The 15,241-nt window shown below is 40.0% G+C and overlaps 1 protein-coding gene across 2 annotated transcripts in view; it reads right to left on the reverse strand.

The window, feature by feature from the left end:
• Window positions 1-10,550: 10,550 nt before the first annotated feature.
• LOC133125895 (ephrin type-B receptor 1-like) overlaps window positions 10,551-15,241 on the reverse strand; it is a 220,908-nt gene continuing 216,217 nt past the window's right edge. For both annotated transcript variants that reach the window (XM_061237606.1, XM_061237605.1), the window contains exon 17: window positions 10,551-10,870. The gene's annotated coding sequence lies outside the window, so the exon portion shown is untranslated. The remainder of the gene's footprint in view (window positions 10,871-15,241) is intronic.

Consider the following 15,241-nt stretch of genomic DNA (forward strand, 5'->3'; position numbering starts at 1 on the left):
ACTCTGCCCCACACACTGCCATTGTGGAGGAAGCCCTGCTGTGCACTGCACTGCCAGCAGACTCCAGACTTACAAGCACTGACAGGAACCCATTAACCCATGACTTGAGAGAGTGACTGATTATATACACATAACTGCTTGGTGACTGTAAATATTGGCAAACGGCAAGACTTTATTTACTTATTGTTAGTATTAGTATTGTTATTGTTATAAGCTTTGTGTATGATTGAGAGTAACAATGGCATTATATTTGGAAAGTGATTCTGTTTTGTTTTTTTCAAGCCTAATTTAGCTCATTGCATATGTGTCAATAGAGGGCCATTGTATCACAGTGAACTGCATCTAGAAAACTTGGAAACTTGTCAAGTCTGAGCAAAGCTACCTGGATCCATATGTATTGTTCTGGGTAAGTGGAAACACACAATACTTAAATAATAAACATTTTTGGTGAACAGCCTTCGACAAAAGCATTCTTCTACACATTTATGTACATTCTAAAGCCCTGCACACTTCTAAAACACATGCACTGGCCTCTAACATCCCTGTTTGTGTAGTCAGTATGAAGTGCAGATGGCCTTGCTGTTGATGAAGCGCTGTAAGAATACAGTGTGTCTCTGGAGAATTTGAAAGTTTACAGGGAGGTCAAAGGAACCCTTTGATGTGATGGTGGAAAAAAAACATTCTAACCTTGGCTAGTCTTGAAAAAAAAAACACAAAGATAGCCTTTGTAGAGTTTTAATTAGGGATGGAAGCACCTTGACTGCAGATCTTTGAAAAATGTTACCTCGTTTATAATGGAAATATACTTCATTGATTTAGCGAGAAAATGGAAAAAGGGCCCAAGTTAAGTGAGGCTCTGTGAGATTTCTATCTGCAGGGGTGCAGGGGTCCCTATGAGGTCCCTGACAGAGACCAATTAGACACGGGAAAGTTTCCTTCATATTGTAAACACATTTTATCTTTCTAGTTTTATCCTTGCTACAATAATTTCAATCGATTCCATTAGAAGAAGGCAAATCTTTGAAATCACCTACTGCTGGGAGACATGAATTTTCCGCCATTTTAACGGAATTCTGTCTCCTCCGATCACGTTACACTGGCGAGATGACAGCAGTGTGAGTGGCCCTGTCCCCAGGCAATCCTCAGCTTCCCCTGCAAGGTGCGTGACTTCCTGTGCCGTTACATCAAAAAGCAGTCCTAAATCTGGATAGTACATGACAGGTTAGGGCAGGGTGTGTCACTTCAGTGACGGGCGATCTCCCCCCTGGATAAAGACTTTCCTCAGGTGACTTACGGCGAAATGTGTGAATTACGTGTGCTGGGACAGGTCCACCAGTACCGTGCCTTTTCAGGCAAGGAACACGCAAGGGCGAGTGCAGGCCCACAGCTGCCCGTTTTAAAAGATGTCCTGAGAGATATGTATAATCCTGTAAAGAATCGCTTGAACCCTAACATCTTCGTGAGGGAAGGTAAATTGATTTTTTTTTTGTTTACAGTTTAAAGGTTGAGCTTTTCTGATGCCGATGAGAATGTCTGTGGTTTACTTCAGACTGACAAAACTGAATCCCCCTAAACACCTTATATGCTGGGTCAAAACTAATGATCAGATGGTATGGCTTAACGCCACGTACAAAGTTCTACAGACACAGTATATAACATATTTCATCTATAGCAGTATGTTCTAAGATCAATCTGTGGGTTTGTTGTTCTTCAAAATATCTATTAATAGATGTCTGCATCACTTGCTTTTGGACTTCTCAGCCATGGAAAGTTCTTGCCTTTGGAAATGTGGCCCTTACCGTTTCTTATTGTCTTTTTACTTCTTACTTGTCTTTCTGTCTTTTTATGTAAAGCACTTTGAATGATTTGTATATGAAATGTGTTATATAAATAAAATTGCCTTGCCATGCTTTGCCTTGTCTTAAAACTGTGGCTTATGCGTTTGTGGCAGAATGGTCTGGTAATTGAACACATCCTAATTAAACTTCATAAGGCCCTGAGAGGGAGAATTCTGTTTGATCCATGCTGAGCAGACGTTTATTCAAATGAGATGTGTGGCACGATATCCGCATTCAAGAAGAGGGGGAAGGGGACAGCGAAGATGAATCCCTTTGTTGGCCCGGTAGAATTTTATGTTTCAAACGACACTAATATCCCACATCTTAAGTATTCTGATCTTTCCTCTTATAAAACTGTACATTGTCCCTCAAAAAAGGAAGTATAATGGAGTGCACACTGCCTTACAGCATTAGCACTGCATTAGGTGCTCTTTATGTTGAAGAACGAGGGAAAATGCATAAAAACTCAAGGCATTAGGCATTAGCCAACATATCTCCGACCCTGTGAGTCACAGCACAATTTTAGCTGGATGAAAGGGAAATGGGGTGCTTGATCTGGGAGATAAATAGTTTCATGATTAGACTGATGAATCATAGCACTTGGATGTGTTAAGAATGTGTTAATGGAAATTCAGAAATAAAGTTGAGGAGTCCAGTCAGCCCTTAAACTTTCAAGTCAAGATTACGCAGAGCACTTGGAGCTCGAAGTCTGTCAGACTAATGTAACATTATTTTACTGGAAGTCTGTGTTCTGATTGTTTAATAGTTGTGTTTTGGTTAGACCGTGGTTTTATTTCGTGGTTTATTGACCTTTTCAGCTTCTGTTTGGTAGATTGTTATGGATTGATGGTTGTGGTTTTTTGTTGTCTGTAAATTCATTTTTTGCAATGTTTTAAAGGGGACATCAAAATATAAAGTCTCTTTCTGTCTCTCTCTCTCTCTCTCTCACATGCTGAAATACTGCAACTGCCCTGTTTTACACACATAATCAGCCACTCAGTGACTTATGTGCTCATATAAATTTTCACATTGAACATATACACTCACTGAGCACTTTATTGGGAACACTATACTAATACTGGGTAGGGCCTCCCTTTGCTCTCAAAACAGCCTCAATTCGTGGCATGGATTCCACAAGATGTTGAAAATATTCATTTGAGATTCTGTTCCATGTTGACATGATTGCATGTTAGCTGCACATTCATGCTGTAAATCTCCCATTCTACCACATCCCAAAGGTTTTCTATTGGATTCAGATCCTGGGACTGAGAAGGCTACTGAAGAACATTGTCATGTTCTTGAAACCAGTTTGAGATGACTTGCTTTGTGACATGATGCATTATCATGCTGGAAGTAGCTATTAGAAGATGGTCCATGGATTCATGCTGTTGGTGTCAAATTCTGACCCTACCACCTGGATGCCTCAGCAGAAACTGAGATTCATCAGACCAGGCTATGTTTTTCCAGTCTTCAGCTGTCCAGTTGTGGTGAGCCTGTGCCCACTGCAGCCTCAGCCCCATTCCGATGGTTGATGTGAACAATACCTGAAGCTCCTGACCTCATCTGCATGAGAGTAAGAGCTGTTTCAACCTGTGATCATGGGTGACGAAACTTAATTCATACCTGGCCCATTTGGTTAAACATTCTATTAGAGTTGATAATAAAATGAAGATAAAAAAAATTTGCGGACCACATTTGATATACCTAAAGTGAGTTCATCTATGGATATTCACAAAATAATATCAGAACCGAACTGTACTTTTTGTGTCGTTGAAATGAAATTTGAAAAGGATCTGTCCAAAGATGAACATTTTTCTGAGAGCGAAGCTGCAGCCAGTCCTAGCAGTGGGGAAGATGGATTCATATTGATAGTGTTGGGGACAAGGCGACCTCCTCTGCTCCCAGAAAATAACTTCATTTAAATTCCGGAGATGACAGGAGCAATATGCTGGCTCAACTTCTAATCTATTATTAATGCTCTGTTGTACAATCACCCCCCTGATAGCATTTATTCGTGTTTCCTCTTGCAACCCATGCAAACTCAAATGCAAGAAAACAAACACATTAAGTGAATCACAAATATAAATTCAGTGTTAGCCAAATTCAGTGTTATGGATAAACTGCAGTTAATTGTGCATAAATATTCTAATTTTCTCTTTTCTATACATACAATCCATTCCATAAATATTTGGACAGTGTTGTTTTGCACATTTGTGTTGTTTTGGCTCTGCAATCAGCCCATCGGATTGGAAATAAAATGTGTCAACTTTAAATTGAATATATTTACGTCCATAAAAGCTTATCCGTGTAGGAATTACAAATCCCGGTTTTTATGACAGTCTGAAGTCTGCAACCTATAGACAAGACCACACGCTGGTCATCTTCCCTGGTGATGCTGTGCCTGTACTGCAGCCATCTTCAGCTCCTGTTTGATTCTGGCCCATTTTACCTACTGTCTCCTCTTCAGCATGTGAAACACGTGTGCAGTTGCAATCTGTATGAGTGATTGAAATGGCTACTTTTGGCTGTGGAAAAACATATCGGTTTGCATCTTGTGTTAAACACTCTGCACTCAGAAATGCAAATATTTTGAATATTAAAATATAATTTTTTTAAATATTTTTGTTTTGCTTATGTCCTTGGACAATTTCTTTATGGAGCAACTAATGGTGCAGTGGGTATAGAATTTAATTCCCATGATTTACTCCCGGATCGAAAAATCTTGAGATGTGAAACTAAACAAATAGATTAGGAATCGATTGCAATATAATGTTTCTTACAGAAGTGATTATGAGCACAAGGCTGATTCTCATTTGTTTTATTTCAGAGATAAATACATTAAAATAAGCTAACAAATGTTTCACACCTTTGTGCTATGGATGAATTGCTAAACAGAGCTTGCTGTATCAGTGTAGAAATGACAAGACAGGGTCTCAGCTGCCTGAACAGAAAGCAACAGCAGAACTCCATGACCTTGATTTCAAAGTTCACTCATTTACGCTATTTACTTCCAAAAAAAAAAAAGCCCACCATCTGCTGTGACAAAGTACTGAATATTATTTTCAATTCGTGTTTTTCCCAAAAGCAAGGTCCTTGAGACAATGGGCCAAAGATGATGGAATAGGTCACAGTGAGAGCAAATTCAGCTTTTAGGTGCTAGACATCAAAAGGGCCAATGCAAACACAATAAGTCTAGTCTACTGCAACACAACCGGGCCACTTTATGGTGGAAGAGGAAGAGGCGAAGCAGTTCACATTGGAATATCTTGTGGACTTGCCATCCAGATGCACAGTATCCATCAGAAGTTACAGCAAATTATTTTGTTATCAGTATGTGACAGTCACCTGGTTATTTCCATGGGTCAGTTAAACACAGCCAGGGTATGGACATCTACAAAGCCCAGCAGCCCTGAGTGCCTTAATTACTGTTTAATTATTGAGTTGTTCTAGTTTTTATTTAAGTGTTTTGGAATGATAAATGAAGGCTGACGATATTTGAGAGTTGATAAATGGTATACAGTACTGTGCAGAAGTCTTAGACACCCAAGACTTTATTATATATATACGTTTATTTTTCCTGTGTGTTAGTATAAAAGAACACAGTTGAGACTTCCAAATATTCATTTTCCAAAAGATGTAACATTTGAGACATTGTTTTATTTAATTACAAAAAGTAATATATTACTGTCAGCAATTGACTACCTTTTACATAAAAACTTGATCAAGGCTGTCTGAGATCAGAAGCAAGGAGCCAACCAAAGTCTGCAGAAGAACTATGGCAAGTTCTCCAACATGCTTGGAACAACCTCCCTGCTGATTGTCTTATAGAACTGCAGGACAGCGTTGCCTATCTCTGAGAAGAGATGCAGTTTTAACACCAAAGGGTGGTCACAACAAATATTGATTCTGCCAAATTACTAAAATGTAATGTAAAATGTATAATACGTTTACTTAAGACCTTTCATTGAATTTTTTATTTTTATTTTTTAAAGAATCTTATCTGTACAGAATGTTATACAGGTGCCTAAGACTTTTGCACAGTACTATATATTAAAAAGGTCAATGCACATTGATAACCTTTCTGTAACAGAGTTGGTCAAAATGGCTAATTTGAATCAGTTGTGTTGTGGGAAGAAACCAGAGTACTCAGAGGAAACCCACACAAACACAGGGAGCTGGGACTCGACCTAGAACCTCAGGGCTAACCACTGCTTACCATTTTTTATGAATGTACTACTGTAAGTGTACAGTTTACATTTCTGTTTGGCAAGGAATCAAGTATGCATACATTTGATATACAGGGATCAGTTATCCCAGGCTCAATTTGAATGGCTTGAGTTATTTAATAGAGAAACCACATAGGAACGGGTGGCATGTGTATGGATCCTGATTAGGATCAGTAACCAAATTAAGCATGCAGAAGCCAGCACTGAGCAGATGCAAAGAGAAGTAGTGTAGACTCAAGGATAAAGAGCAGGTGACTCCACCACTGAATGAGACCAGCTTGTGCCATCTGAGGTTTGGAGAGTGTCTTTCAAAACACACAATAAAAGTAAACTGAATAAGCTTAAACAAATACAAACACACCGGATACCAAAATGAATTATGCATATGAACCCACCATAATTAGCATTTTGTTGCTGTTGTCGTTTTTTCAAATGAATTTGCAGTTGCACCCAGTTTTTGATTAATGTACAATATTCAGACAATATAATAGCAACTTTTTTTGTTTGACATTTCTGCTGCATTGATTTTGCAGCAGGCTGTTATAAATAAAATAACCCCCACCTGCTTTACTCACTGCAATCAGGCCCCTTTTACCACCTCATCCAAACATGTCCCATCACTGTTCTCCATTTGAACTCATTCCATCCCACACACACACACACACACACACATTGCACACACACACACATTGCACACACACTTCTTTAACAGAAAACTATGACAAGCCCTGTGAGAGCAATGTCTCTAACCTTGTGACCCGAGTGAACTAAAAACAGAGGCCATGTTTATTTGAAAGGGTCCAGCTACCTGTTACTGCTGTGTTTTTGTTAGTAATAGACAGCAGTCACACAGGGAAGACTGAAACACCTTCTCAAAAATGACCACAGGGTAATCTGTTCCAAATCCAAAATCCCATATGCTGTAGTATGCATATTGCTGGATAATAGGTGAAAAGAGAAAATAAAGAAATGTTTTTGTATGTGAGATTTTTCATCGTGGTTTGTGAAGCTTTCTGGAGGTTTGCCTGACCTAAAACGTTTTAACCTGGGAAAGTACAAGGGCTCAAACCCAACTGAGCACCACCAAGCTATGGCGCCTCTGAGAGTAACTAAACATGGCTCACCTCAAAGCATTTGTGTCAGTGCAGCCTGTGGATGTTCAGGACCCGACCTTCTCTGTACACTTACCTTTACTGTCAATGCTCTGAGCAACCGTCCATCCCATGACCATGACATGAGTCACTGTAGTTCTTGCACTTGCGGTCTATCTCAGGACTGCACGTCCCCCCTCTAGGGGATAACGGCGGACCCCTGATCTTTGCACTGGAGCCTTGTAAGTCAGTCTGGATAGAAGTGTCTGCAAAATGCCAGTAAAATAAAAAAGGAGAAGAAAGGAAAGTTCTAGACTAATATTTGTAGGAAATTTATTGTAACAGGATAAACCCCTTGTGAGGTATCCTCTCGTTTTTGAGTGGGTCCCAATATTTCGAGGGGGTCCCATATTCACAAAGGAACTCCTTTTGAAGTCTCTAGTAGCCCAGCAGCAAAGAACCGGTTGTTCTAATGTGTTTTGAAATTATCAATTGAGTATCGTCGGGGGGGATCACCATAATCGGAAGCCTCAACACACTAGAAACAGGCAAAATGTAAGCGATGAAGGAAAAGAGTCACTGAAACCTCTTAGTCTCTATCTACTAGTGTAATTCAGAGGGGTGAATGCACCATTGTGCCCACCCCAAGACAAAAATCACCGTCACACCTCGACACCCCTTCACCCCGGGAGGAGAGAGCCCCAGTTTCGCCCAGTAAGAAAGGACTGCCTCCTGCTGTGTCAGTTTGTTCAGCGGTTCAGAAAAAAATAAACAAAAGCCCTCCAAACAGATCGATACCTGTCACACAGCTTCTCCAGCGACAGAGTTTAACCTTTAAACTTTGAAGAGATAATGCGGGCTACTTTACCTTCACAACAGCTACACAATGCATTACCATCACTATACCCTTTGATAGCACATACAGTACAGTGTTCTGGATCATTTGAGAAATCTAGCTTCGGGGGGAATCTTCTTTTCCACGAAAAGTACTGACAATTAAACCTCTGGAATTAATCATTTGTCTCTCTTACTGTACGTGTCTCTTAAAAAATTACACAGAAAGAAAATGGTTTACTTTTCATTTTACAAAACTTGAACCACATGCCATAAAGCTGATATAACACAGTCATTAATATGACTTAAGCTATCATGACAGTGGACTACATGTCCGAACATGCAGCCAATTCTGCACAATTCTCACAATGACTTGGACCGATATTGGTCATTACCTGTGATGTCACGACTGGTTACAGTACGTCTGTGTTATGTGGGCTTTAAGACACACAGATCAGGTAAAGTGTTATCTATCATTTTACAGCAGTCTGAATCCAGTTGAGCAAATTTTACTTTCATATTTAGGCACCTTAATGGGCAGCGGCTCCTTTCTGTTCTAATCTGACGAGACTCCTCTTTCATATTGCCCTCAGTCACGACTGAAGTCACCCCAATCTGCTTATTCCCCACTTCAGGTCCGACACTGAAGTTTTCTCGGTAATTGCTTTCAGTGCATTGATTAGGAAAACTTAAAAGTCACTGCTAAGCAGCTTAAAATTCAGTGCTCAGGGATTTTAAAAACTTAATTTAAAAAGAGCCATCCCCAAGGACACAACCCTGTCCCAAACTGCAAAGGATTTGACCAGTGACAACTTAATCATGTTCAGTGTGTACATACTGAGATGACGTTATGCCTGATTTTTAAAAAACAAAACATATGTACATTTAATACATGGTGATTTAAGATAACATAGAAATTAGAGTGAAAGGCTCATGCTGCAGTCACCATAGCAACAATGTAATTACTGCCATAGATAGTAATTAAATAGGATAATTGACAATAGCTGTAGTTTTACAAATGCAATTACAGTAAAGTTGTTTTGCGTGTGACCTCTCTTGTTAAGTCATTCCGTCTGGGATTTGAAATAAAAAAAATAATGTGCCATGTTAATTAAGGGTGATTATGTTTTTTTCTTTTTTTTTCTTTACTCCACAGGAAATATTAGAGAATAGTGGATTTACAATGCATTCTCAGAGCTTTTTGATATGCTTTAATATGTTAAATGGTCTTTAATTGCTACATTGAAGTAAGGTCTCAGATTTTGCTACACTACATTGCACTGCTGTGGTCCATCCCTGAAAACCACACAATAAATCTGTGCCACTTTGGCAGCACCTAAACCACAGTTCCCAGTCCAGTTCAGTTTTAACTGTAGTGCGGACCAAAATCATTTATTTCAGTGAAGTGGTGAAGCCTATGTCCCGAAAACCCTCACCAGCCAGCTGCACTCTCTATTCAGCCATCTGAAAGGAAATTACATTTCATTACAACACTATTTTATTCTACTTTTTATTTTTAGGTGGGAATGAGAACAACCGTTTCAAATCACTCGGGCAAGGAAATGTGCCGGATACAAATTTAACCGTGTTAGGCCCACAGTGTACCAATGTACCCATCTATCCTACAATTCACCCCTGGAGCTCAGAAACTTGAGTGCCACTGCATCAGAGAAATTTGTGATTTCAATGCAGGTTCATTTCCTACTGCAATTTCTGGCTAGACACGTTATAAACACACACATTAGTATGTGTTGCAAGGCACTGCCTTAATGAGTCAGGAAAGTTTCAATTCATGTTTTACGTATTCTGTAACTGCAGATCATTATACCACCCCGTTATATTCAAATAGATTTTATTAGCAGCCCATTCTACAAACTGCGACAAGAGGACAGAGAGCATCCTGGGAAATGTATTATTTTTTTTGAAGATTTTTTCTAATGGTGTTCTGAAAAGGATAGAGCGGTGTGCATAGGAGCTCAAAGGATCTGAATTCTGTTCCTGTCAACCCACATAATGGCTTTCAGCATTGCATCACATACAGATACTGCAGCAATTTGACTTCAGATGTAAAATTTACTGTATGGTTTCCATAGTTCCCTGAAAAATGTAAAGGTTAATGAAAGTGATTGTGTTTATAAGAACCACAAATGTCAAAAAAGCAGAATACCATTGAGCCAGTACACAAATGATGTTCTGTTGATAAACTATAAGATTTGGAGATGATTGTCACTGGATTCAATGAATTGTCCTCTGCAAAAATTGATAAAATAAAAATATGATAAAAATATATTCAAAAAGCTTATGTAAGCTCTGTGAAAAAGAAAGCTCGGTACCTCCTGAGTTCTGTTATGATATAACCATATGTATGAACAGAGAATAGAATAAAGAGAATTAATTAAAAGTCAATACCTCCTCTGAGAAATGAACTGCTACAATACCGTGTGTCCCTGTACCACACACACACACACACACACACACACACACACAAATAAACATATTGTATATATATACAGCCAAGGCATTGATCTGCCATGGTCCGATGGTTTAAGAAGTCAAATGAATGAAGTTGATTAATCTTTATTGAGTGCATTTTAATACAATATTTTCAGAAAGTTACAATTACAAACTCTGACATACTTCACACAATAAACAAATCTTTGTACAGTGACACAAAAATCGACACCCTGTCGTGTTACTCAGTATGTACAGTGCAGTGAGTTCGCCATTTGTCATGCTGGCTCCGTTGCGGTGGCTAGGACCCTGTGGTGGGCGTGGCAGAGGTGCTGGGGGAGTGGCTGGGTGCTCTCACTCTAGAAGCAGAGACTGCTGTCTTCTTCACTGTTTGAGGGTGCTGCCGTATCCCACAGTCCTTTGCAGCACACTGGGAAGGAAGGAGCAAAAGAACAAGAGTTTCAGAGGATTCTATGAGCATTCTTACTGAAGGCGTTTTAACCCAAAGAGGTGAAGCTGCTGGGTATATGTCATCACAATGACCTGCTTATTTTAACAAATTATTATTTTGCTGTGAAGAGGAAACTCTTGTTATTAGGCCAAGGACTGACATTACTGTAGCTCCACCCATTATGGGGCTAATGACATCACTCTTCCCATCACCAACAGAAACAGTAAGCAGGCATTACTTAAATGGCTACAATGGCTGAAAATGAACAGCAACAAGAACACCAAAAAGTTTAATTTTTTTAACTCAAGGCCATCTGGCAAATAACTGAGGGACTGTTATGCACATTTTCCTGAAAACACCAAAAGAAAGCAAACGACTTAATGAACCCTTTCCCCGGGACTCAAATCTTCACAGGAGAAAAATCAATTGAACCCTGTTCCTCCCCCACTGTGACTCCCCGCATGCAGCGATGTGTCAATCTCACTGATTTATTCTGTGGGGAGGGAGGAAGAGAGGGACAGAGAACCAGAGAGAAAGGGGTCCTGTTCTCAGATGCCTGCACTATACTCCCATAGACAGGGAGAAGCCATATTAACCTTTTCACAAACCTAGCCTTGTCATAAAACCAGACCATTCATTCATTCCCACCACTGACCCTGGGAAGAATTCCCTATGTCATGTTATATTCTGGCTGGCTTCTCTGGCCATATTTCGGTCTGTATGTGGTGTGCGTGCGTTCGTGTGTGTGTGTCACAAACCGTCAGTCTCATAAAGGGAATTACCCGTATTGTTGAGGAAAGGCACTCTTAAAATCTTAAAATCTAACCTAGTTAATGTCAGCCTCCATTGCCAGAACATTCTCCATGTTCTAAAAACTCCCAGCCAGCCCCCATTCTACTTTAAAAAAAGCATTGCAATATGGAAATGCTAGAATCAATCTTGTGAGATGTACAGTATATCTTACAGTAATTCCTCTCCTTAGTGCTTTAGCAGTGTGTAATATTCTTCTGCGATAATATTTATGAGTAGCACACAACAGGGCATTTGTATATGCCTGACCACATCATCTAATAAATAATTTTAATGCGCAGCGTTGATCAGGAGCTTGGATACAAGCTACGGCCTGACAGGCAGCTACACAGTGGGAGGAGAAGGAAAACCCAACATCGTTTGATGAGGAACAGGAGATCTATAAAGAATCCCATACATGGTAAGAGAAACAAGGGAAATCAATGCGGTTTCATGGTTGCGGAACTGGCCAATTTCTTGTGTCCTTGGATGTCTCTGGAGAGGCACATCGCTCTTCTACTTGCAAATCTTTACATTGACATCACTGGATTATTTCAGCATGCTCATGTGTGGATTGGAGTGAATGTTCCACAGTGTTGTGGAACATTTTAAAGAGGAGCTGGCACTAACATGCCTTAAAATACCACTGTCGGATACATACAGAGAAAAGGCAAAGTAGCTAATGTTAGCTCTTAAGTACCTAGTAGGATCACTCTAAAAAAGAAGCTATTTTCGTTTGTCAGGTACTTAGCTGGCGGAAGGCAAAGATGTATGGTCATGATTCTTTACTTTTTTATTATCTTGCTTTTATTAAATTATCAAAAAAGGCTATTTCATTTGGTCATAGTAATGGAAACGGCTGTCTCTGATGTTTTTTTGATTAATCTGTGCACTTTTGGAAAGACTTAGCTGCGGAATTCCAAATGCCACCTTTGCAATCAATTATTTTACTCTAGAAACAGTATTTTACTTTTGCACTTATCTTAAAATGCAGGTCATTCTGTCAAATGGAAACATCATTTTTAGTAGTAAAACATCACTTTTGGGACCGGGTTGCTAAATTAAATGTTTTTTCAGGTGGGTTAAGTTGCCCTTTTAAGTTGCTCAGGCAACTGTGAGGAATTTAATATTGCAGTTTCCAAGTAAACAGAAAATCAAAGAGATGAGGAAACCCCTTGATGTGAATTGGATCTCATTTTGTAAGGCCAGGAAATAAGACACTTTTCCGATGTTGAATGGCTATCTGAGCAAGAGTCCCCTGCTCCCATATGAGTCATCAGTTGTATTTAATTTTTTTAAACCAAAAAATTTAGGGTAAAAAATACCCTCCACCAGCTAAGAGTACTTTTTTATGTAGAAGTATCACTTCTGTTTAAAAGTATAACAATTATGAATACGGTGTAACAATTTGGTTAACTTAATTCATTCAATGCTTTGCTCACGCATCCGCCATTATTAAACATACTAATAAATATGCTATAATACAGGGCACAGATGCTGGATTGGACAATTCCAAGAGCATTTTTAATACTATTGACATACTATGCCGTTGATAAATTATCTTGTGTGGGTAGTCCTCAATCAGGATGGTCAGGTTTGAGGTTAGTTATGGCGTCTGAATTTTTTCATGCAAAGGCAAGGCCCTGCTTTAACTCATTGACCTGGCCTATTATTAAAATCACGTCATCTGGAGACACGGTTATGTCCAGACGATGAAGAGATAATGAACGGCGTTAGGATTTTTTACTTTATTCAACAGATAAAAGCTGAATGGACACAGCCGAAGCGATCGCGGATAAGACCCATGGCGGCAGCACCGATCGATTTTTCCCGGGACATTTGAACCACGTTAGGAGGGCCCTAATTGCTTTGCACAAGAGGAAGTCACTGGTGTTAATTAAAAAAAATGAATAGGTAGACAGATACCCAGTAAAGCGATCAGTGCTTTGCAGACAGGTAGCTGCAACAGGAAGTTCCTCCCTGCCACTCTGACCAGAATCATTGAATCGTTCGATGCAGAAAACTCAACTTTTTCCACCATGGCTCCCTTTAATCCCTGCTCTCTAGCACTTCTATCTCATGCCTTTAACCCTTTCAGGTGTAAGTTCACAAATATGTGATCTTAACTGAACATCTCCAGATGCATGTTCAAGAAGGTGAAAGTTCACTTGAAACAGGAAAAGGCAGTGCACGGCAAACAAAATGGCTGGTGATGGTGACAACGCCTAGAGAAAAAAAGGTGACAGTGGCTGTTACAGTGCACTTTAATCGATGCAATATCCCATTTTACCTTACCTTCTTAATCTCAGGTAATCAGATGGCTAGCACTGTTTTACCAATGTCACATCCCTTTGTATTAAAAAGGCATTGGTGGCAAACTAAATGGTCTGCTCATTGACAATCATTGTCGTCGCAAACGTAGTTTGCGGTCTTGAACGCACGTCAGGTCTGGAAATGCTCATATTCTACATAAGAGCGCTTGCCAAATGAATGCATCAATGTGCCATTTTGTAAGAAGTTGGTAAATTGATGACAAACTGCACTCCTGAGCTGGGGAAATACTTTCTCTCACTGGGCTCCCAGTGTGTGATACCATACATCTTGGACACGGTCCCGGAGTCCATGAAGAACACAGAAGAAGAAGAAGAAAGCCAGATCATTTCATAAACAAGCAGCAGCTTAACTAAAAGCTCCAGCGCTTTCTCTGAAACCTTGTGTTCTTAATATCGTGCATTTAGACCATGCTGACAATATTGTTCCAATGTCAGTGCTCACTTGTGTTTGGGCCACTACAGTAAACAGTTACCAGCTTGACAATGTCTAAAGCTTTTGATTGGTGCCATTGTTTGCTGTAAATATGGACTGCCAGCCTCTCCACAATGACCTGTGTGTGTGGTCTCAGGGCCTGAATAGGGACTGCAGCTCTTTTTGTGTATATTCACTCACATACACAATACTTTCTGACTCCAAGCTTGGCTGGTGTTTCCTGCAGTGTTATGGCAACTAAAAATGAAACTAATAGCAGCGATGTGTTGGTGTCTAACCGAAGTCTGTCACTGCAGTCATTTGGCAGCGATAACAAAGAAATGCACGCTCACGTTCTGCCAGTCTCTGGCTTCAGCCCTGGGAAAATGTGCAGATTTTTCAGATGATAAAAAGCTTGAATGGCGTGTTTGTATGTGTGTGTGTGCTGTAGGTCTGGGGGATAGGAGTGTGTGGGTAGGGGGTTACCCATGGTAACTGTGTATGCTGGGTGTTTTAGTTTTGGGGGTATGTGCATGTAAGCAAAACACATTTGTTTGAGTTTTATGTGTGTAGGTATGTCTGCGGTTTCAGTGCGTCTCGGTGTGCGTGTGAGTGTGTGCATGTTTGTTTATGCAGGGGGTATGTGTGTGTGTGTGTGTGTATATGTTTCTGTGTGTGTGTTTGTGCAGGTAGGAGGCATGTGTGTGTGCGTGCGACATGTGTGTGTGTGTTTGTGCAGGTAGAAGGTATGGGCATGCGATGTGTGTGTGTGTTTGTGCAGGTAGGAGGCATGTGTATGTGCGTGCGACATGTGTG

The sequence above is a fragment of the Conger conger genome, chromosome 4 (assembly GCF_963514075.1).
Source record: "Conger conger chromosome 4, fConCon1.1, whole genome shotgun sequence".
In the NCBI taxonomy this organism is placed as follows: domain Eukaryota; kingdom Metazoa; phylum Chordata; class Actinopteri; order Anguilliformes; family Congridae; genus Conger; species Conger conger.